General features: G+C 45.0%; 1 protein-coding gene across 1 annotated transcript in view; it reads right to left on the bottom strand.

Moving 5' to 3' along the window:
• Positions 1-23,069, bottom strand: part of Cracdl (CRACD like) — an 88,885-nt gene extending 65,816 nt beyond the window's left edge. The window contains exon 1 of the mRNA XM_059281694.1: positions 22,900-23,069. The gene's annotated coding sequence lies outside the window, so the exon portion shown is untranslated. The remainder of the gene's footprint in view (positions 1-22,899) is intronic.
• Positions 23,070-23,658: the final 589 nt, after the last annotated feature.

The raw sequence follows: 23,658 nt of genomic DNA, 5'->3' as shown, positions 1-23,658 counted from the left end.
CTTCTAGGTTACCAAATCCCTGGCTGAGCCTAGGAGACAAGCTGGCTGGAGATATAGCTTTTGCTTCTTGTGCAAATGAAGCCCAGACCATCCTCCTGACCTGAGGCCTAGCGGCTCTATAGAGCAACTGATTGAGAACAAAAGAGGCTTTTACATATCAAGGTGAGAGGTAGAATAACATTCCTGAGGAGGCAGAGAACCGCATGCCCAGGAAAAGAAAGGGCAGGCGTCAGGCATTTTCTGTTGAAACGGACAGAACGGCATGGCAAGAGAGACAGAGGTTCCCTAGAGGATAAGCAGATCTCGGGTAGAGTTTTCTGAGTGCCAGGAGTAGAGAGTAGCAGAGATGGAGAAAGAGGATACAAAGGACGAAGATGAGGCTGGAAGCGTAAGAGTTTAGTCGTTAGCAGGACTATGAGCTAGGGAGCTGGACAGAACTGAAGCTATGTAGACATGATTTCATCTCAGAGAAATAAAGTAGATGAGTAAAGAGCTTGGTATATCTAGAGTTATTCCTGCCTTAAATGCCTGACGGAGCTATAGCTGTATTGATAGAATTTTGTCTTAGATGAATAAAGTTAACAGACATAAGAACATAGTGTACATAGATTTTTTTCCCTCAGATATCCCATGCCGGACATAGCTAAATCCCCTGACCAGTGGGTACTCCATATATAGGTACCTCTGTGTGTGTGTGTGTGCATGCATGCATATACACAGGCATACATGGAGACCAGAGGTTGAGGTCTGGTATCTTCCTCAATTACTTATATATTGAAGAAGGGTCTCTCATTCGAACCCAGAGCATGCAGATTCAGCTAGTTTAGCTATCCAGCTTGTCAACTTGTCTCAAGGATCCCCTCTTTCTGTCTCCAGAGTGCTGGGATTACAGGCAGACTGCCACGTCCACCTGACATTTATGTGGGTTTCTGGGGATCCAAACTCCCATCTTCATGTTTTTAAGGCAAGTGCTTCATCTGCTAGACCAACTCCCCAGCCTGCTCATCCTTTAATGCCTCCCAGTGGAGATTAAATTTCAACTTGAGTTTTGGTGAGGACATTCAAACCACAGTAACATCCTAGGCTCCCTGGGATTGCTTTATTTAGAAGGATTATCACAAATGAAGCAGGTCCTGGATAGTTTCTATTCTCTCTCATCTAAAGCTCACATCCATCAGGGGTTCAAAGCTTTAGCTCAATATTACGAGAGAAGGATACAGGGTCTTTGAGGTTGGACAACTAGCCCAAGATCACTGAGCTAGTAACTGAAAATCTGATGCTCAAATCCAAGCTTGTATATCACACCAAGTGTGCATCAATCCTATGATGGCAGCTACCTGCCAAGAAGCACTGGCCAAGAGCTTGAGGGGTTGGTCAAGTTCCATCCCTTTGAGGCTGGCAATCAGGCAAACTGTATCAAAAGCCTTTTTTAGACCTCATCCTGCTTTGTCAGCCATTTCTCTTCTGGGCATTTGTCCTATAGAGAGTCAAGAACCCCTTTTAACACCACATTGGGAACATCCTAGGGACTCATCGGTGTGAACCATAAAGAGACTCAAGACACAGCCAGTGAAAGTCACGTTATGAATATGGGAAAATGCCCACAGGAAATTGCAAGGAGGCGTCAACAGTGCTTCTGGACATGAGCATCATCATCCAAGAGCCTGATGAACAAGGATTCTGATTTAGTCAGTTTGGGCTGAGGCCGGGGACCCTTGATTTCTGAGATACTCCCAGGTGCTGTTGATGACACTGCCCACACACTTCCTCCAATGACAACGTGCTACAAGGTGGTGCACGCAGAACCTAATCTTTATTACAAAGAAGAGTCTCTCGGGTAGAGCTGTAGCTTAGTTGTAGAGCCTAGCATGCATGGGGGCTCTGGGTTCAGTGCCCGGCTCTGAAAAAAAAGAATCGCTTATACCTAGAAGGAAGGGAGGGAGAGGGCTGAAGTCATGTCTGGGTCATGGCCTCTGCACTGAAAATGCTCACTGTTCCACTAGGTTGTGTCAGTTTTCTCGCTGAATGCATATTTTGTTCATAATTAGAATATGCTCCAACAGTTCCTTGTAAAGATGAGTCAGACTTGAGTTTGGAGTTGAGTTACTTTCCCTCTCCGGGGCTCTGTTCCCTCCCTCAGAAGCCCTCGAGAGGCTGTGGGTAGTCAAGCAGGTCCTGTGCTTGAGTTTCCACCCTGTGTCTGGCACACAACAGGGACTGTCAGTCTCAGCCCTTACCCCTCCACTGTTGGAGATGACAAGCAGGGTCTGTCGTTTTTCCAAAGTACTTTTGCCCTGGCTTCCTCGTCTGTCTCCACATTGTCTCTCCACAGGGCTCAGGAGGAAGCTTAGAGCTTAGAGCACTGTGCTGTAAAGGAGGCAACCAGCTTCCCCAAAACAGCCAGGAACCTTCCAACCCAGCCGGAACTTCTCTTTTTGGCTCCATTCTCCACAGCCCCTCTTGCATACCCCACACAGTGGCTGTGCTCTGTCTAGAGGGCAGAAACAGGGCCTAAAGTAGAATGGCCTAGGACAGGAATGCACCCCTGGGGTCTAGCCATCTGAAAAACTAGCTGAAGGAGCCTCACATCATGTACCACTAAGCAAACCTACCCCGACTGAGGGCAACCCTCACTCATGCATGAATTTCTAGACATTGCAATGTGCTTTTACCTCATGTGAAATTGTGAATGTTCATGCTGTTTCAACAACTCTGGGAGGTTTGTGAGACCTAAGGGTTTTTTTTGGTTTTTTTTGTTTTTTTGTTTTTTTCTGTTTTTTAGACAGCTGCAAAGTTTAGTTAAGGGAAAAAAAAACCTAAATCAGAAATGTTTGCAATGTCAATGTCATTAACGCACGTGTTAGCTTCTGAATCTTCCCTTAGACGAGTGTTGCTCAGATTAACCTTTATAATGTTACATATTCATTTTCTTGTTTCATATCTCAATAATGCTGTCACAAAGAACCCCAAATCTTCGATGGACCACACAGATATTCATCCAAGTCCCTCAAAAGGAAAGAGTTCCCATAAGGCTCTGTCCCGTGCACAGGCTTCCATTGTTCTCTCCAGCAGAGAGTAACTGGGGTGGAGAAACCACGGGTAGGGCTGGAGAAACAGCTCAGAGGTTAAGAGAACTTGATGCTCTTGCAGAGGACCTGGATTCTGTTCCTAGCACCCACATGGTGGTTCACAACCTCCTGGAACTCCAGTTCCAGGGTATCCAGTGCCCTCTTCTGACCTCCATGGATACCCAAGCATCAGCATAGTGCACATACATACATGCAGGCAAAACCTTCACACTTAAAAAATAAGATAAAAAATCAAGAAGAAGAGAAGAAGGAGAAAGCTCCAGAATAGCTCCCTTCTGGGAAAATAGGACATCAGAAGTTGCTCCATCTCAGGCCACATGGGGTCATTTACCATCAGCACACCCCAGTGCACCCTTGCCCTTTCCCAGAATGGAAAATAAATCATTTGAGAATTCTTCAAGACGGGACCAAGTGCTGTGACCCCCTCTCAGGCCCTTGAGAAGTCCACGCTACAGAAGTGAGGGGGTTTGGAAGCTCCCTGGAAGATCCCCGGACAAGAGTTGACTCAAGGGGCAGCGTCTTTTGCTTTGGTCTGAGGCCAGCCTCCTGCTGTCATCTGCTGTTTAGAGGCAGCCAAGCACAGGTAAGAAAGACATGGCTCATCCTTCCTGACTGCCACAGTGCCGCTTCTAGCTGAAGCGGCAGACAGAGACTGAGGGACCACTATCACCCCAACTCTGTCCCTCAGATCATCACAACCCCACTCCCAGTCACCTGACTATCTTGGGCCTGGCTACCCTCCATTTTCCTCTCCCTGGGCCCATGTGACACAGGTCAATGCCAGCTAATCGCCATGTAGATTACACGCGTAGGCATCACAGCCATAGCAATGTCCTTCCCCACACTGCACTGTCCCTCTACATAGGTGCCGCAGCTAAGCACTGTGAGGCTGGGGCCACGGACAGAGTGTGATCCAGCCCCTCATCCAGCAGATGAAGGCACAGCTGTAGAGAAAGACTTTGCTCTGGTTTGTGGTGAGTTACCGGTAAAGGCACAAGGAGATGCCTGGCCACCTGACTCCCAGCTCCCTGCTCTTCTTCCTGATGCCGAGATGGCTCCTGATGAAGCCCAGCAGATTAAAAGCCCTAGATTTATCCTCCCGAACATCGTGTTCTCAGGCGACAGCTGTCAGGCTTGTCAGTCACTCCGCCGGGTGTGAGGAGGCAGGTCCTATCGCTGACAGGGAGAAAAGGAATGTCCCAGCTGACAGACAGAGCAGGAGAGAACGGAACAAGCCCGGGCCAGCAGGATGGTTATCCAATGTTCTATTATCCGCAGGAAGCTCGGTGCAGAACTACCCTGAGGGTACAGAACTCAACCAGGAGCATCAGGAATCGCTGGAAATAATGTGTAGCAAGAGACTAAAGAAACCGGCTTCGGCACTAAGAGCAGAACTGAAGGGGAATACGTGACATGAACCAGCTGGCTAGTGGACTCTACATTTGCCCTGGCGGGTGGGCTGTGGGCTAGAGGGTGGCCACTAATCTAGACAATTTACTCTCACAGACAAATTGATCTCTGTTGCCAATAAATGTGACCTGTCTATCTGTTGGCTTGTACTTAGTCACCTCCCAACTTTTCCTCCAACCATCTTGATCCCAGGGTAAGACACGCACCTGCAGACTGGCTTGTCACACTCGGGAGCAAAGTCACAGTGTTCCAGGGATCATCCTGGAAGGTCTTTTGAATTTGGAGTTGAATGTGAAGATTTTAAGAAATAATGAAATTATCAAACCCCAAATTACATCTTCGTTTGCCTGTATTTTTAAACTCAGCAAAAATGCAGGTCGTATTTTAAAGCCTTTATAAGTCTAAAATCACCTTGGTGCATTAGCAACTATAAAGGTATTAAATTAGCTTCTATTTTAACTTTAATCTAAAAATAGCTTAGCCAGGCAGTACAAATGCACCACAGAGCTTAAATCTTCTGTTAACTGTATTCACATTTTCCCTTCCTGTTACAAGCTATTTGGTGTTTAAGGCAGGTTCCTTCCTTACTGACAGGGTTTCTCTCCAAGAGCTGGAACCTAGTAAGAGCCGGCTTTGTGTTCACAACACAGGACGCGTGTGTTAGACTACAGTAAAGATTATCCATCTGAATGAATGTATTTGGGATTTCATTTTAAAGTCACCACCAACCACAGCTTCTGCTTTAGGAGAGGCCTCATTTTTATCACAAGAAAAGGTGAGGCAAAAGGACAACACCTGGCACCACTCTCCTCCCATTGCCTGTCCTTGGCAGACATCAACAATCTATCACAGCACAATTCTCTGGACTGCTCGCAGTACAATACTGCAGATAGCTACTTATTGCCAGCTGCTCAGATCTACACATGACTACAAAATACTAGCAGAAATAATGATAAATCTGTAGAACTTGGTCTATCCTTCTAATATCACTAACAAGCTGAGTGACCAGAGAACAATCTCAGGTGTGGTTCCTCAGGTGCTAGCCACTTTATAATTTTTTTTTTTATTAACATTAAAAAAAAATGAGTCTCTCACTAGCCCGGAACTTACCAAATAGGCTAAGGTGGCTGGCCAGCAAGCAATGGGGGTCTGCTTGTCTCTACCTCTTCAGCTTTGTTACTTCAACCACACAATACCACACACGGCTTTTTATATGTGGGTTCTGGGGGTCAAACGCAATTCCTTCTGCTTGCTTTACTGACTGAGCTATCTCTCCAGCCCAGCACAAAGTTCTTTTTATGCAAAGATGTTTTACTTAGACAACACATGACACATGTTTGAGCTGAGGCCAATACACATCTTATTTTGTTTTGTTTTTTCGAAACAGGGTTTCTGTGTGTAGCCCTGGCTGTTTACTGGAACTTACTATGTAGACCAGGCTGGCCTCAAACTCATGGAGATCTGCCTGCCTCTGCCTCCCAAGCGCTGGGATTAAAGGCCTGAGCTGCCACCACCTGGCAATTATTTTAAAAAATCTAGTTCTCAGCTGGGCAGTGGTGGTGCAGAGGCAGAGGAAGAGGCAGGCAAATCTCTGTGATTTCAAGGGCAGTCTGGTCTACAAAGTGAGTTCCAGGACAGTGAGGGCTACACAAAGAAACCCTGTCTTGAAAAGCAAACAAATCTAATACTCAAATGTTTGTTTTCCAGAAAAATCAAGTCATGATAATACCACAAAGCCCTTCCTATCATCCTTGCCACATGTCCCCAACTGCCACACCTCATGCTCTGCACGGTCTCCAGGGGGAATGTGAGCCCTCTGCCTTGCCCCCCCCACACACTGGCAACCTTGACCAGTACCTTGGTCATAAGAAATCTTTCCTTTTCCTGGGCAGCCAGCAAGCTTCCCTACCTACTCACAATTTGGTTTGCACACATTACTCTCTTGGACTTTGAGGTTTGGGGTGTGGGGGCAGCTGGTTTTTTTTTTTTTTTTTTAATCTTTGATGTCCTGATTTCTCCACTCAGCAGAGGCTTGATAAATACTTTATGATTCAGTAAGCCTCATCACCGAGGCTTAGAAAACTCATGGAGAGTGGTCAGCAAAAGCAAAGCTTCACTCATTAAAAACAACCTGTATTCTTTGGAAATTTCATACAGGGAACAATACATCTTGGTCATATCCACCCTTTGCTCACTTCCAATTTCCCCCAAGACTCCACATCTCATCTCCTTCCCAAATTCACGTCTTTCCTAAATACTTAATTTTAACCCACGGAGTCTAACTAATGCTGCTCATTTGCATGTGGACATGGGTTCATCCACTGGGCCATAGACAACCTACCAGTGGCCAAACTCATAAAGAAAACGGTTCTCCTTCTCACAAGAACTTGCCAGCTAGTGGGGGGACCCGGGGAGCTCCTCCCTTGTCTGTGCTGGTACTCACTGCTTTTGTGAGTTCTCATGTGCAATCCTTGTCATGGCCTGAGGACGGCATTGCATGGTACCCTTCTACATTCTTTCTGCTCGCTCTTTTGTGATATTCCCTAGCCTTGCGAGGGGTGTGGGAGTGTGGGATAGATGGTCCATCTATGGCTAAGCACTCACGGTTCTTCTCAGTGCTTTGAACAGTAAAGGGTCTCTCCATTAAAGGGTCACTATCCACTGCAATAATATGCTTCTCTGACCAAGGCTGGGAGCAGCACAGATATATGGATATAAACATAGATATTTAGAAGGTAGTTTGACAACGTGACCATTCAGAAAAACAACATCAACAGTTATACACTAAGACCCATGACTTCTCTAGTCATGGATTTTGACCATGTTTACATTACCAGTCAAGAAATCACTCCTGTGGAGGAAGCCTCAAATCCAATCGAGACAACACTTGGTTACCACCATAAACAGGCTTGCTACTATTACACTAGTGGGAACATCTAGGTCTATACTGTAGCATGCAGGGTCGGTGCTGGATAAGACCACTGATGTCTGTTACCTTGGCAGCCTACACAGCTCTTTCTGGCACTATGAAAGCTGGCCAGCATGGAGATTGTCCTGGTCAGTTTGAGATTGATTCCTCTATTTCTTATAACCAAAGTGAAAGTATATTCAGCAATAATGCCTTGCCATCTAGTTACAGTGGGCAACCAAGAGCCATGGCACTAGCCTGTGCTGTTTGGGGTGTCTCCAGGACCCCTCTGACCAGTAACTTGTAGGGAAGTTACCTGGCACTGAGATTTTCATTTAATGGCCCATGTCTTGAGAGAAGCATCATTTACTAATATGAGTTACTTTGCTTTAAAATTCATTAGAATATTTTAATAGGCTTACAAACTAGTGGGGTTCTGTAAGGCTCTGTCAGAACCCTTAGTTTTGGTTAGCCCCCCACTCTGTTCCCATCACAGCTGTAACACATAACACTCACTTTTAGAAGTCTTTATCATCTCAACTTTCTTCTAAACAGCTAAGACAAAAATTATTCCCAAATAGTTCATTTTGTTTGAGCCATTTGGTAAGATTCTCTGACAAAATGCCCCTGTGTGATTCAGATGCGGGGGCTGGCTTGGTTTGACATAAATATCTCCCTCTTCTATAATTCCAAAGCATCACATTTGGAGAGCGGGGAACATGGAGCAATATGGAGACACATTTGGCTCATTCTGTGCAAACACCTAATATTCCAAATCACCCCAGTCTCTGCAAAGGCTTAAAAAAGCAGCAGTCCCTCCCCCCATTTTCCTAACTATTTCGCCGGGGGTGGGGACAGTAGATAGATGCCCCATGCCACTCAGCACTTAATGTCTCCTGGGTTCAGTCGGCTCCTCAATTAGACTGAAAATCTTTGAAGATGGCACCAATAAGCTTGATGGTTTCTGCAAATGCCATGGTACCCAGTGGGCGCTTCATAAACTCAGAGTTACTAATATAAGGATATACAGTACATAACGCCACTGGCAAGGGTCATTTGCAACACTGCCGTGGGCATGATGCTCCCTGGAGAGAACTACCACCACACTCCTCCACTGGCTGATGCACAGGAAAGTGACCAAGGAGGGCAGGCGGGAGTCCGTAAACAAATAAGGACACTGGGGATTTCTCAAACCTTCCCCTTCCAGTAAGCCCAAGCGTGATAGTCACACAGTTTGCCATCTACTGCAACTCTTCTAAAGAGCGTGTGTTTTCTCCTTAAGTGGACACTGGATTGAACATTAGGAACATCTCACCTGAGCCAGGTGACGGAGTCCTTCATCATGAGGCAGGCTAAGGTAGGGTATGGCTCAGGGGCCAAGCGCTTACCTCACATAAACTCAGACTTGGGTTTGATCTCCACCCAGCACAGTGCATGCACACGCACACCACATACACACACACACACACACACACACCACACTTTGCAGAGTCAGGTCATCAAGTGGTTAAGTAGGACTGACAGGAAGCATCAGTACACAAGAGTGGGGGGGACTCCAAGACCATAGGCGATGGGTCTCCCATTTCTACTTGGGGGTGCCTGCTCATGAAGCATAACAGGGTCTCCAGCCCTCTGGCATGAGGTCAACGGAGAAGAGGCACCCTAAAAGCTCTTCTCCTTCATCTCCATTTTACCAAACTTCTGGCCAGGGGCAAGAGTGTTGCTATGGCAAATGGCCACAAGGACCATGGGACAAACAACTGTGGTTCTGTACTCCAAGGGAAGAGAGGAGTGTCAGGAGAGCCCCAGGTGGACACTGCCTGGAAATTACGAACAGGTACCTGTCTAGACCACTCTGACACACCACCTACCTTCAGATGAGGAAGCTCCTCCCCAAGGACCCTGCCCCCTAAGAGTGTGAAGGCTCAGGGGACTTTCTGGGTTCCTTTTCACAGTTCCAGGCTCTGAGGGGGAGGCAAACCAGGCTCGGGCATTCCTCCTTAGAAAGCCTGCCCTCCAGAGGGTAATAAGTGCTCTCTTGGGGGTCCTAATGGCTTCCTGGCTGACGGGTTAGATGAGGTACACTTGACACCTGCCTGAACTCAAGCAAACAACTCCAGGGGTGGGAGGCCATGGATCTAGTTTCGGTCTCTACCCACAGGTGGCCCCATGGGCTAGAGTCCATGGCGGTAGGATCTGTCACAGGTGAATGTACACATCCACTACGGGAGACTCAGAGGCTTCACAGAGGGGACTTAAGTGTCCCTGACACTCACAGAGAAGCCTGGGGTGCAGTAACTCAGCCCGCTTGGGAGCTGGTCAGAGCTACACACCCTCAGCCTTCACCCACACAATCAGCATGTGAACCCGAACAGGACCCTTCTGAGATCCAAGTGTGAGACACAGCCTGAAACCAATTGGCTCTCAGTGGGACTCCAGTGTCAGTCATTTTTAAGTTCCCAGGTAATTTCTGGTGGCAGCCATGGTGAAGCAACTATTCCAGAGGTGTGTCAAGAGCTCTGGGTGTGACCTTGTCTACATTAGTGAGCCTAAGCTGGGGTGCCGTGGGGATACACCCCAGAAACAAACATGCAATGCTCACCTGAAAGACAAGGAGCTGCAAGCTTAGCACCTGCCTCGCAGACAGGGAAGCTGGTCATAGCCAGCAGGGATCTTTCTGGTGCCGGAAGCAGGGAACACCATCTTTGGGGAAGAGGTAGAGACCCCTCAGAACTGATTCAGTCTACTCTGAGAGTTGCATCTTACAGCACAGGTTCTGGGTAGCCCCGGAAGCCCCACCTTCCACACAGAACTGTCAATTAGAGTTTTCAGGGAAGGGCAGGATGTTTCCCAAACCGGAAAGGGAACTGTAAAGGGTGGTGGATCTAAAGCGCAGGTGGGACCAGGTTGAGCAGTGCTCAGTTCCATGTCCAAGGCTACAGTTCCCACATACAAGGCTTTTCCCATGAACTACTAGAGAGCATGTACAGGCCAGCTGAGGTGGAACTTCAGCCAGTATTCAGCACACAGTGTGAAGCACCTAGAAATGAGGATCCACAGGTAATGGATGAATGAACATTTAGGTTTCTCCTCACTCAAAAGGAGTTCCACTTCTAGGCACCATTGGGTAGAGGGGACTGTGCTTTGAGAAGAACTGGACAGACACTAGGTTGGTTCTCCCCAGAGATCCCAGAAGAATCTGCCAAGACCATATTCTTAATACACATTGTAGCCTAAGACGGGAGCCAATGGTGTGGCTCAGGCTTGAGCCGATCAATCCAATCAATGCTGTTACATCTCCTGGGCAAGCATGTGACAGGCTTCAGACCAAGGAGAATGAGGTTCGGGGCTTTCTGGAGTTTTTGAAAGTGTTTTCCTCTTAAGCCTGGCAGGACATCTGTAGAGGAAATAAACACAGACACCTAGAGACCTTGGAGTCCTGGATGCAGCTACTCCTGAAGTCAGCTATATGAGACTTAAGTTACGTGTACCACAAAAATCTGCCTCTAGTTTTTAAACGCTAAACAAGCTTCTGAAAGGCTTATTTGCAAGAGAAAAAAAAAATCCCAACTAATTCCCTAAGCATAGGAGGGTGGCTGAATGATGTCAAATGCATTTGAATCCCCTGGGGCTGTCTGGGCATGCTTTCTCTGACTTGACTTTGGGATCTGTAGGACAAATGGGGTTGATACCCTTCTAGTACACTTGCATCCATGATGGATGGTAGTGAATCATAATAAGGTGGGTATCAGTCAATAAAGAGGCTATCTTTGTATTATGTTGTCGAGTTGTATATGGCAGAGGTACAGGGCCTTTAAGTGCCAACTAAAGAGCCCAGTAACCAGGAAAAAGGGCAAACGCTCTGCTCTGGCCCACTGTCTACATGGGTTCGGCGTGTTCTGATGGCCTCACATTTTCTACCCAGAAAGGAAGAATCTGTTCAGCCGCTTCAGAGTGATCCCAGTTGGAATTATCCAACTCTGCATCCACCTCCAGGACTCACAACCTACCTACTGTGTGCCCGGCACCGGCTGAAATTACCCCTGGTAAGCAGTCGCTGCTGGGACTCAAGGTGTGAGTTGTGTTTCCCTGCTGGTCCCAGCCAGGGCCTGTGTACAATATAGACTGCAACAAGGGGCAGCAGTGAGTTGCTCCCACCAGCTCTGGAGTCCCCTGGCAAGAATGTCTTTGCACAGAACTAATACAATGTGCAACCAGTACCATCAGCCAGATGTGGTAACTTTCCACCAGGCACATAGAATGGACACCTGGGTCTGAGTCCAGATGTGGCAACTTTCCACCACGCACACAGAAATGGCACATCGGGGTCTGAGTAGAGTCAGAAGAATTTCACCTCGATGTCTTCCCCCACAGTCTTGGTGTCACTCACCAGCCGGGGCCTGGTGAGTATCTCACCTGTCACACGAGGATGGCAGGGTCTGTCACACAAACTGTTGTTCCAGACCCAATGAGATGATGTCATGCATAAAGGAGGCGGGGAGCTAATGGAAGGGATTATTGCTCATTGGTATTTTTGGCAGGCTCTCAACATGCAGCACATGGAGACCCACCCACACCACCTCCAGGCAAGCCTGCTCTGGCTGTCCGTCTTCACTCACTGGGATTCAGAAATAGTGCCGCCCACGGGAGGAGTTGAGGCTGGGGAGCAGCCTGTGCTAGGGAAAGACAGAACCACAGGTGTCTCATCACCCGGCATGGCCAGCAGAGGGCAGCAGGGGAATGGTGGGTTAGAGCCTGGTGCTTGATAAACACCTGTCCTTCCTACCGTGGATGGGTGGCCCTGAGTTAGACAGCCAGGATGAGCACTAAAGTCCCCAGATCACCCACATGGCTCAGAGGTCACCATGACTCACGGAGCTAGGGATGGTGACGGTTCAACACAGAGGGACATGCACAACACGTGTGAAACGGAGCCAGGGCCCTATCACAAACACAGGCCTTCGGGGAAGAGACAGGCAGAGCTGGGAATGGGCAGAAAAGGGGCTAAGATGCTGGGCCAGACCGGAACCCCACTCTCTTCCACAGTGAAGTACATCAAGCCTGCCACACCACCAGGCCATCCTTACCATCCTTGCCACCCGGTCCAGCTCCGATGGACAGAAGGGCACAGGGCTGTTAGTATGACCCTGTCATACACAAAGTGAGTGTGCCTTCCAGGTATATATGTTGAAGTTCCAATTCCTGGGGTACTGGTATTAGGTGGTGAGACCATTGGAAGGGGACCAGATTACGAATGTGGAGCCCTCATGAAAGGAACCAATATATACATATATATATATATATATATATATATATATATATATATATATATATATATATGAACTCTCTTGCCTCTTCCATGTAAGGACATGGTAAAGAAGGTACCATCCATGAGCCAGGCGGATCTTCCCCAGACACTGAACCCAGTCCTGTGTTCAGGGTGTAGCAGACACATGGTTTACATAATAAATATGACCCTTGAACTCCAGGCTTAAGATTAACACCCTAAATGAAGACAGACTCAAAAGTCACTTTTTGTACATCATATCAAGAAGCCGCTAGACCATGGGGAAGGAAGGATGCTGGTGGGAAAAGCACCTGAATTTTCCCCTACCATTTTTTTAATGGAGATTAAATACACAGTATTAAAAATTCTTGGCAGAAATAAGTCATACCTAAGAAGCATTGGAATAGAGAGGATGTTTCCAATCCAGAATGAGATAATTATTGCAGAGATATGCCTGTGAAGTATGACAAAAAACTAGATGGATAAACTCAGTGAAACTGCATAAGGAAGAATAGAAAACGCAGGTGAAAAAATGGCCATTAGAAGCTGAGAACTGCCAGGGTCATAAATGCTGGGTTCTCACCTGGCAGCCAGCCAAAACTTCTTGATGTAACAGACCCAACTTTGACAGCATATGTAACTTGCCTCAGGGCAGAGTGAACAAGTGACCACACTGAGCTGGGTTAGTGAACATTCCACGTGATTCAAAACACTGTTAACAGTAAAAGTAAAAGCAAGTGACACTGGGAAAATGCGAGAATAAGGACCCCCTGACAACCCACTCCTCCATGGAAGCCATGAGAAACTGGCCAAAACCAATTAGAATTAACTTGTCAAAGTTCTAGAAATTGATAGGAGAATTCAAGGAGCATTTATTCAGGAGGAATAGCCAGATCTCAGTAAAACTGAGCTTTATGGCATTTTTACTTGCTGTATCAGACCCCCGGCACTCCCTCCACTCTCTAGCTCCATGGCAGCCTTGAAAACCAGCAGCTTCACAATTACAGGGTGAACTGGCAGCCTGGAAGTCACTGTCAGGGGGAGTGAGGTTGGGGTTTCTTTAGAGCACCATTCCAGCCAGGCAGTGGTGGTGCACACCTTTAGTCCCAGCATGTAGGGAGTCAGAGGCAGGTGGATCTCTGTGAGTTCAAGGCCAGCTTGGCCTACAGAGTGAGTTCCAGGACAGCCAGGGCTACATGGAGAAACCTTGTCTTGAAAAACCAAAAACCCAAGCCAAAACCAAAAACAAAAAAACCCTCCATTCCCTGATGATGATGATGGTGGTGGTGGGGATGATGATGGTGGTGGTGGTGGTGGTGGTGGTGGTGGTGGTGGTGATGATGGTGGTGGTGATGATAATGATGGTGGTGGTGGTGGTGATGATGATGATGGTGGTGGTGATGATGGTGGTGGTGGTGGTGGTGGGGATGATGGTGGTGGTGGGGTGGTGATGGTGAAGATGATGGTGGTGGTAGGGATGATGATAGTGGTGGTGGTAGGGATAATGATGGTGGTGGGAATGATGATGAGGATGATGATGGGGGGATGAAGAAGATGATGGTGGTGGTGGTGGGGATGATGATGATGATGATGATGATCTATGTGGTAATTTCCTTACTTTTGAAAGGGAAAACCCATTGTAACTTATGATGGTGCTTCTTACCCATCCTGAAAAGTGCCCTACCTCCCGAGTATGGTGTTTGTTGGAGACAATTACAGCCAAATATTTAACTTCACAGATGCCTGAGGCAGCTGGTAACTGTTCAGGGGAACAGCAGACTAACTACAAAGCTTTATTAAAGGGACATTCAGCATATTCCTGGGAACACAGAAGGCCACATGCAGGTCTGGGCATGTACTCAGACCCGAGATGAACTTAGTTCTCTTACTTCTGATTGACCTTGATGCTTTGCAGAAATAGAAAGTAAGGATGGAAACAGGGTTGTCAACAGCCCAGCTGAGTGTTGAAAGGGATGTTCCAAAAGGTACACAAGGAGGCTCTCACCAAACACTAGTCCCAAATGTTTTTAAAATGCCCATCTACTCATTATCTGATTGATCACTAAGCTAGCCACGTAAAAGATTTCAGTAGCTGTATGTGACAAAAATACAAGTCATAGAGAACTGTCTCACTAAAGTAAATAATCAATAATAAAAAGCAAAAAAAAAAAACTGAGGAGGATATTCCAAGTTGTCTCCATATTTTTAAAATTTTCATCTAAAGATTATAGGACACCAAAAGAAACAAAATATGATCCATACCCATGAAGTACAGATGTTGGATTTACTAAATTAAGACCACAGTTGAACTGTTTTAAGTATATTCAAAGATGTAAAAAAAAAATATACATAAAGGAGCATAGTCAAATGCGCCCTAACAAATACACAATACAAATAAACAGATACAAAGAATAAAAGATAAGATGTCTTAGAGGATACAAGCACATCCCCCAAGCCTGATGACCCAAGTTCCATTGCCAAGACCTACAAGATAGAAGCAAAGAACCAACTCCAAAAAGTTGTCCTCTGCTGATGCACACATCACAGACTGTGGCCGCAGGCCAGGGTCTCAGCTCAGAAGGAGAAGTGCACACAGGCTCCCACCCCTAACCAAGAAGCTTTCTGCAATTGACACTGCTTGCAAAGGGAAAACCAATTTTTTTCCAGGGGAGCCTCACTGGGCATATTAACCACACTTCAGGGCAGACACACACCCAGTAGACGGCCAATGGCTTTGTTTGGGCAATTTTTTTTTTTGTCTTGATCTTTTGCTTGTATTTCTTTGTTTTACATTTTTGTGAGGGTTTTGTTTGTTTTGTTGTATGCATGGGTGTGTGTTGTGTGTGTGTATGTGTGTGTGTGTGAGAGAGAGGGGGGAGGGAGAGGGAGGGAAGGAGAGGGAGATGAAGAGAGTGTGTATATTTCTTAGGGTTTTCTTTGATTATTTTTTCAAAGAGAGAAGAAAGGGCACGAAGTTGGATGGGGATGGGGAAGAGTGTAATCAGAACATATTGTGTGATAATTAAAACAAAGTTGTCCTCTGACCTCCACACATAGGCCCTGGCACATGTGCCCCCCCCAAAAAAAGTAATAAAAAATAGAACAAAAAAAGTTCAAAAGAGAACCACAAAAATTCTTGAGTTGAGAAACACAATAACTGAAATTTTATTTTATTTATTTTATTGAGAATGATTCCTGAGTAGTTCAGGCTGGCCTTGAACTTGCTATGTAGCTATTCTACTTCCACTTTGCTGCTGTGATAAACACTCTAACCAAAAGCATCTTGGGAAGGAAAGAATTTATTTGACTTACACTTCCAGGTCACAACCTACCTCTGAAGGACAAGAACTCAATGGAAGCAAGACCCATGGCGGAATGCTGTGTGCTGGCTTGCTCTCTGGCTCACACAGGCTCATGCTTAACCAGGACCTTAGCCTGTACTTTCCTGTACAGGGAAAGGTGCCACCCATAATGTGCAAGGTCCTCCTTCATCAATTACCAATCAAGACAATCCCTCACAGACATGCCCACAGACCAACCAGATAAAAACAACTGCTCAGTGTCTCTCTTTTCAGATGATTTTGAAAAAAGCCAACTCCAGCTGCAGCCAAGGGCAACCTTGAACTCCTGATATTTCTGCCTCCGGAGTACCAGGATTATAGATGTGTGCCACCATGCCTGGACTCTGAAATTTTACTATCACTAAAGGAGTTCAATAGTACGTTTGGACTTTCAGAAGGAAAAACTTGTTAGGCTAGATCAAATAATACTAACCAATCTCAGGACTAGGGGAAAAGTGGAAACAAGTGAACAGAGCCTCAAAGACTTATGGAATACCATTAAGTATCTATCCAAAGCATGCATTTTTGAAGCTCATGAGGAGACCAAAAAGCACAGACAGAATAGAAAGATTTAGAGCTGAACACTTGCAATGTTTAAGGTAAATGATCTGCACATCCAAGAGAGCCAATGAACTAACTGCAGCTAGGATAACACACAGACAGACATACCTAGACCCATGAGACTCAATCTAAGTGAGAAGTGAAGAGGAAGCAGTCAGGGAGAAACAACAGATCACACACAAGGGATCCTCAGTAAGTCCAGCAAGTGACTTCTCACGAGAAGTCATGGAGGACAGAGGCATGAAACTACTCCACAAGCTGGAAAAAAAGACCGTGGATGAAGAATATTAAACCCATTAAAAGTATTTTCCAAACACTGAGCTGTTCCAACATTTCGCTGTGGGATGATGCCTTGGGGGTAGATGAGAGTCATCACTGCACATCACTTTAAATGCACCGAATGCCACTGAACTGTTCACTGTGAAATGGCTAATAAATTGTTACATGAATTTTTCACTCATTTAAAAAGGAAGGAAAAATTAAGACACTCCCAGATAAACACAAACTGTAGAGAAATTATTACCAGATCACCAAGTTACAGGAAACCAAGGGCATTAGACAGTTATTCAAACCCACATGAAAGAGAAAATATAGTTGTATTTTCATTTGTAATTCTTCTTTCCTTCTAATTTAAAAGACACTCATTTAAATCTGTAACCACGAACTTGTACTAATGAGCACATAGTATATAAAGATATGGTTTGTATAATAATAGTACAGAAATGACAGCAGGAATGCGGCTACATAAGAGCAAAGGCTTGGCACGCTTTTGAAATTATACCGGTATTAATCCAAACTAGACTGTTATAAATGAAGATGTGAATTGAAACCCCCAGGAAAACTGTTAAGAAAATACATTAAAAACACAGAAGAAATGACAAAAGAATTTAAATGGTACTCTAGAAAACATCTATTAAATATAACAGGGGAGGGGCAGCAATGCAGAACGAGGTAAGATACAAAACCAAAAGGTAAATGGCATATATGAATGCTATCTTCATAATTACAATGAAGTGATAAATACCCCAATTAAAAGATAGAGGTTGACAGAAAACACAACACAAAATGATCTAACTAACTATACAATGTCTACAAAGAGGTATGTGTTACATTCAAAGACACTAAGCTGAAATTAAAAGTTAGAGAAAAACTATGAAATTGTCAACCAAATCATGGCTATAGTAGCCATGCTACTATAATATGAAATATTGTCAAAGACAAGAATGACCAGAGATAAAGAAAGTACCATGATGAAAAGACCGATAAAGACCTAACAGTTACAGAGAACATGCTAATGACAGATATTCAAAACACATGGGGGAAAAGTGACAGAATTGGAGAAACAGATGACCCATCAGTAAAAGCTGAAACTGTTAATATCTCATATCAGTGATTAGTAGAAAACAAAACATAAGATGAACAAGAAAGAGAACACTTGAGCATGCTGAACAGAGACCTGGCACTGAGGATCTAAGGACCCAGTTAACAGCAGAATGCAGGTCCTGTTCAAGGGTACATGCAGCATTTTCCAGGGTAGACCATCTGTTGGGCCATAAAAGAGCCAATACTTTAAAAATATTTAAGTCACGCAAAGACTATTCTCCAACCACAACAGAATTATGTTAGAGAGGAACAGAAGGGAGTTGGGGAAAGTAAAACATATGCAGAAACTAAACAACGTATTACCAAATAATCAACAGGTCAAAGAAAAAGTCCCAAGAGAAATTAGAAAATACTTGGAGATAAATCAAAACAAAGCGACAACATACTAAAACATATGAGATAAAGCTAAAACAGTGCTTAGGAGGAGGTTTACCGCTGTAAATGCTTAAAGAAAAAAATCCTGAAGTAGTAGCTTCCTACCTTAAAAATAGAGATAGAAAAAATATATAGAAACAGAACAAGTTACACTGAAGGCAGGCAGAAGGAAAATACTGAAGGGTAGAAAAGAAATTAATAAAATTAAAGATAGAAAAGGAATAGAGAAAAATAACACAAAAATCTAGAGGGAAGTTCTTTGAAAAATAATTAACAAGTCCCTGACTAAATCTGCTAAGAAAGAATAGGAAATTCAAAACGTTAAAAATCAAGAATGGAAGAAGGGTCATGGCTACCAACACTACAGAAATTAATATGATTACATGAATGACTATGTGCCAAAAAACTAGATAACAATGAACTAGACATAAACTACCAAAAATGACTCAAGAAGAAATAGAAACTATGAGTAGACCTAAGGTTTAGTTGTTGCTAAAATGACTGAATTAGGAATTTTTAAACTTTCCATGATGAGATGCTCATGCCCTTACAGCATCACAAGTCAATTCTAGTAAGTGCTTACAGAAGACTGCTAATGGATACATGACCTCTTGGGTGGGATATGTAAATGTTCTGGAATTAGATACTGGTATCATCCACAACCTTGTTTTTGGATATGCAAATTATATGTCAATTATTTTTAAACTATTGGAATAATAAGCACATGTAATCCAGTACAATTGTAACAATGAAATTCCTATTTCTTTTTCCCATATTTTATCACAGAATTTGAAGGTTATAAATCCTGAGCTTTCCCTCTCTTTCTGTATATGTGCATGCTGTATATATGTATGTATTTGTGTGTGTGTATATATGTGGGAGTGTGGCTGTGTGTGTGTGTGTGTGTGTGTGTGTGTGTGTGTGTGAAGGCCAGAGGTTGATGCCTGATGTCTAACTCAATAGACCTCCACCTTTTTTGAGACAAGGTCTTTCCCTGAAGCTAGAGCTCACTGATTTGGCTAGACTGGTTGGTGGCCCAGGGACCTGCCTTTCTCTGACTCCCCGGTGCTGGGATTACAGAGCACACCATCACATTACCTAATTTTCACATGAGTGCTGTGGATCAGAACTCAGGTCCCCACATTTGTACAGCAATGACTTTACCAACCAGGCCATCTACCCATTCCCTCATTATTTTTATTCTAAAAACAAGCGGCTTCATGTTTCTTCCCTCCCAAACCTATTCTATACAGGGAAAGCTTTAAATACAGTTTAAAGGTATAAGTTATATTAGGAAGAAGCATCTACAATATATTCAATAAAGGTGTGTGCATGTAGTGTTCATGTACACACACACACACACACACACATCTGTATTTCCATCTCTGATTTATACTGCACTCCTAAAAAGTATTATGAGAAATCAGACAATTCAAAGGTAAAGTGGGAAAATGATATGTAAAATCCACTTGCATGAGAGCAGAGTAAACACTGGTAGGGGGAAAAGGCGTAAGAATTTAAAAATGACATACCTCTCTTGAACTAGTACTTGGCAGTTGATATTCAAATATTAACTGTACTTTTTCTTTAACCCAGCAATTCCATTTCTGGAGGTTCCTTCTACGGCAGTATTTAGAGAGGCACTTAAATATAAATGAGTGGAGATGATCACTACAATCATGTTTCTACTAAAATATTAGACACATCTATCATAAATACCCCTCGGAATACTACAATAAAACCCATTACTTTGTATGCTAAATTAAAAAATAACATGAAAGAAATAAATAGTCCTTGGTGTGAGCATGGTTAAGTACTGGAAAATAGTCCAAACAATGAGGTAGGGGACTGGAGAGATGGCTCAGCAGTTGAGAGCACTTGCTGTTCTTCCAGAGGACTTGAGTCTGGTTCCTAACAGCTATGCCATGCAGCTTCACAACCACCCATCACCCCAGGTCCAGGGGATCCAATGTCTCTGGTCTCCAAGGGTGCCTGCACTCATGTACTCATGTGTACATAGCCACATGTAGACACAAACACCTACATATAATAAAAATAATAAACACAAATCTACAAAAAGTCATAAGGTAGCTCTACTTAATGACATGGAAGTATCTCTACGTCATATTATAAAACGGAGGCGGGGGTGTGCGGTGGGGATGCTCAGGTGGTGCTCATCTCTCATCCCAGCCCTGAAGAGACTGAAGCAAGAGGTTTAAGAGTTTGAAGCTAGCCTGGTATACACAGCAAGACTATTAAAAAAAAATCCTTAGCAAAACATGTTCACAGAAGGTTGATTAGTTTTGGATTATATATATTTTCCAGACTCTACCCTATTTGCATATGCATAACAAGGTATCCTGTGGATGGGATCAAAACTAAATGTGAAAAATCATTTGTTTCATATACACCTTATATACAGAGCTTAAGGTATTTTATAAAACATCTGGCCTGCAACCCACCACAGGAGGTTAGGTGTGGCATTTTCTTTCCTTGTCTTTCATTTTTGGAGGGAACTGTTTTTTGTTGGTTGGTTGGTTTGCTCTTGTCTTTCTGAGACAGCTTCAGGCAGCTGGCCTCAAACTTGCTATGTAGTCTAGGATAACCTTGACTGTCTCATCTTCCTGCCTCTACCTCCCAAGTGCTAAGACTACAGGCATGAGCCACCATGCTCCAGCTGGTGTGGCGTTTTCTTCTTGTCACATTATGTTGATGCTCAAAAATACTTCCAGATTTTGGAGCATCTTGGATTTTGGATTTGGAGATTAGGATGTTTAACCTGTATAATTTTACTTTTACAAAAAAAAAATGTAAACCTCACTCATGCACATATACTTTGATGTAAACTATAGTCAGTTCCAGGTCCAGCTGGCCTCAGAGTGAGAACAGAAGCCAACTGTAAGCTTCCTCACACACTCACCTGCTGTGGGATGTTCTATATGCTCTGAATGTGTTGCTCTGATTGGTTAATAAATAAAGTGCTGATTGGCCAGTAGCCAGGCAGGAAGTATAGGCAGGACAAAGAGAGAGAAGTCTGAGAAGTGGAAAGCTGAGTCAGGAGACACTGCCAGCTGCCACCATGAGTAGCAACATGAAAGATACTGGTAAGCCACAAGCCATGTGGCAATGTATAGATTTATAGAAATGGGTTAATTTAAGATGTAAGAACTAGATAGCAAGAAGCCTGAGCCATTAGGCCAAACAGTTTAAATAATATAAGCGTCTGTGTGTTTATTTGGATCTGAGTGACTGCAGCCCCGGGTGGGACTGGAGATAACTCCAGCTACACTCACCAAACTCACTACAGGGTCCAACCTTCCCTGCTACCTACAGATTCTCTGCCATCATTTTCTCTGGTCTCTCCCAGACCAGTGCCGTGCCTTCCTGCTCTCTGCTCGTAAACCCCTGCCCTCTGACCTCCTCCCTTTTGGGATGCACTAACCCTGACACCATACCCCGACTGTACCACAGATCCAGGGAGGACCCTTACCAGGCACTCTCCACAATGTCCACTCAAATCTGGAAGAAAACAGGCTTGCCATAGCATGCAGAACAGAAATCCATCTGCCAGGACAGGTTTGCTGTAGCATGAGGCCCAGAAATACACCCGCCTCCTCGAATCAGGGGAGCTGGGCCAACGGACCTTCAGCACCACAGACCTGGGTCTCCCCAGAGCCTCTCACTGTTCTCAGCTGGAAGACACAGGGAGCCACATTTGACATTCTGCTGTGCAGCAGGATGGAGGTGGTCTGAAGGACACACTCCAGCTTCTCTGTAGAAGGAACTACCTCTTCAGAAACTGTGTGCTTCCCACCCCCTATTACTCATGTAATTAAAAAAAGACTTTAAAAAAAGTGTCAGGAGTCTCTCTGTGTCCTCCATGTTCTGAATAGATAAATCTCTGACTAAGAAACTCAGGCTACCAGGGACTAAGTCAGGAGGGATGAGATGGCAGCCAGGAACCAGGTGGAGGGCCATTTAGAAGTGGGAATACACAGGACAGGGTCCCTGGAACAGAACTGGGCAGGGAGGACGAGAGACACCAAGGATGTACCCCAGTTTCCAATGTGGGCAAGCATGCCAAAGGCAGGGTACTGAGGTTGGGACACAGTCACAGCGTCTACTGGTCACCAGAATGGCTTCTGAGAAGAAAATATTTCAAAATAATAAAGAGAGCTGAAAAGTAATGGTTCTGGGTTGATCAACTCCTCATATGAAAGTGCATTCATGTAAACACTCATCAAACACAAAAAGAAAGAAATCCGGATAGGCTCTTAAATTCTACCCCAATATGAATCCTCCATACATATGTCTTCAAGGCAAGTCTGAAGCAGAGGTGTAACTCTGCAGTCTATTTTTATACAAAAGAAGAACCACCCCACAATCCTGAGTGAACCTAGAAGCCACTGTCAAATGATGGAGTAAGTCCTGGGTTGAATGCTTAACCTATACTGATTTTGGTAAATGTTGCTACCGAGGAGGTGACTTCTGGGGTAAGGGGCCTACGCCTGTTCTCAGAGGTGACTCCATTCAGGCGATGCTCACCCTTCTGGCACTTATTTTATTTCCAAATGATCGTGATGTACAGCTCCATGAGTTTCGACACATGTAGAGTCACATGGCCACCACCTGGCTGGGGAGCGATGGGTACATAAGCCTCTCCTCACCCCCAGACACTTCCCCCGTCTGTTCACTCGGGGTTGCACACCACCCCTCTTCCACCCCTGGCAACCACGGATCTGTTCTCCGTCACTCACATTCTGTCTTCTCGAGAATGTCACAGAAATGGAATAGAACACTGTGGAACATTCTGGGGCTCAGTTCTCTCACCGAGTGCGGCGCTTCTGACACTCATCCAAGCTGCTTCGTGTCCCGCTGCTCTGCCCATACCTGCTGCTGGTGACTGTTCACGCCGGCAGCTGCAGTCTCTGCTCCTTTTAGCAGCTACATTTCGTCTCCCTGGGACGCCAAAGACATCATTAGTCATGGGTCCCCTAACCACCGCAGTCTGAGTTTGCCGCATGGCTTGTTGCGGGGAAATCTGGGACTCTTGCTGAAACCGACTAGGGAAGCATGAAAGCCCAGAAGGCCTTCTGTGGCACAGGCACCCGACTCAAGCAGACTTGCTAGAACACAAGAGCCTGACCCTGAGGCTGGACTTGGTCGGTCTTCCTCCCCGCTACCTGTCTAGAGCTCCCTCATGAGCTAGGAGCTGATGAGACCACCAGGTTCCCATCACCTTCCCAAGTGGCTTCTGCCTAGCTGCACCCTCCACCCCAGCAGCACAGCATGAAGCCAGAGCCA

This window comes from Peromyscus eremicus, chromosome 16_21 (assembly GCF_949786415.1).
Source record: "Peromyscus eremicus chromosome 16_21, PerEre_H2_v1, whole genome shotgun sequence".
NCBI lineage: Eukaryota > Metazoa > Chordata > Mammalia > Rodentia > Cricetidae > Peromyscus > Peromyscus eremicus.
This window is presented reverse-complemented; position numbering and strand designations above follow the sequence as displayed.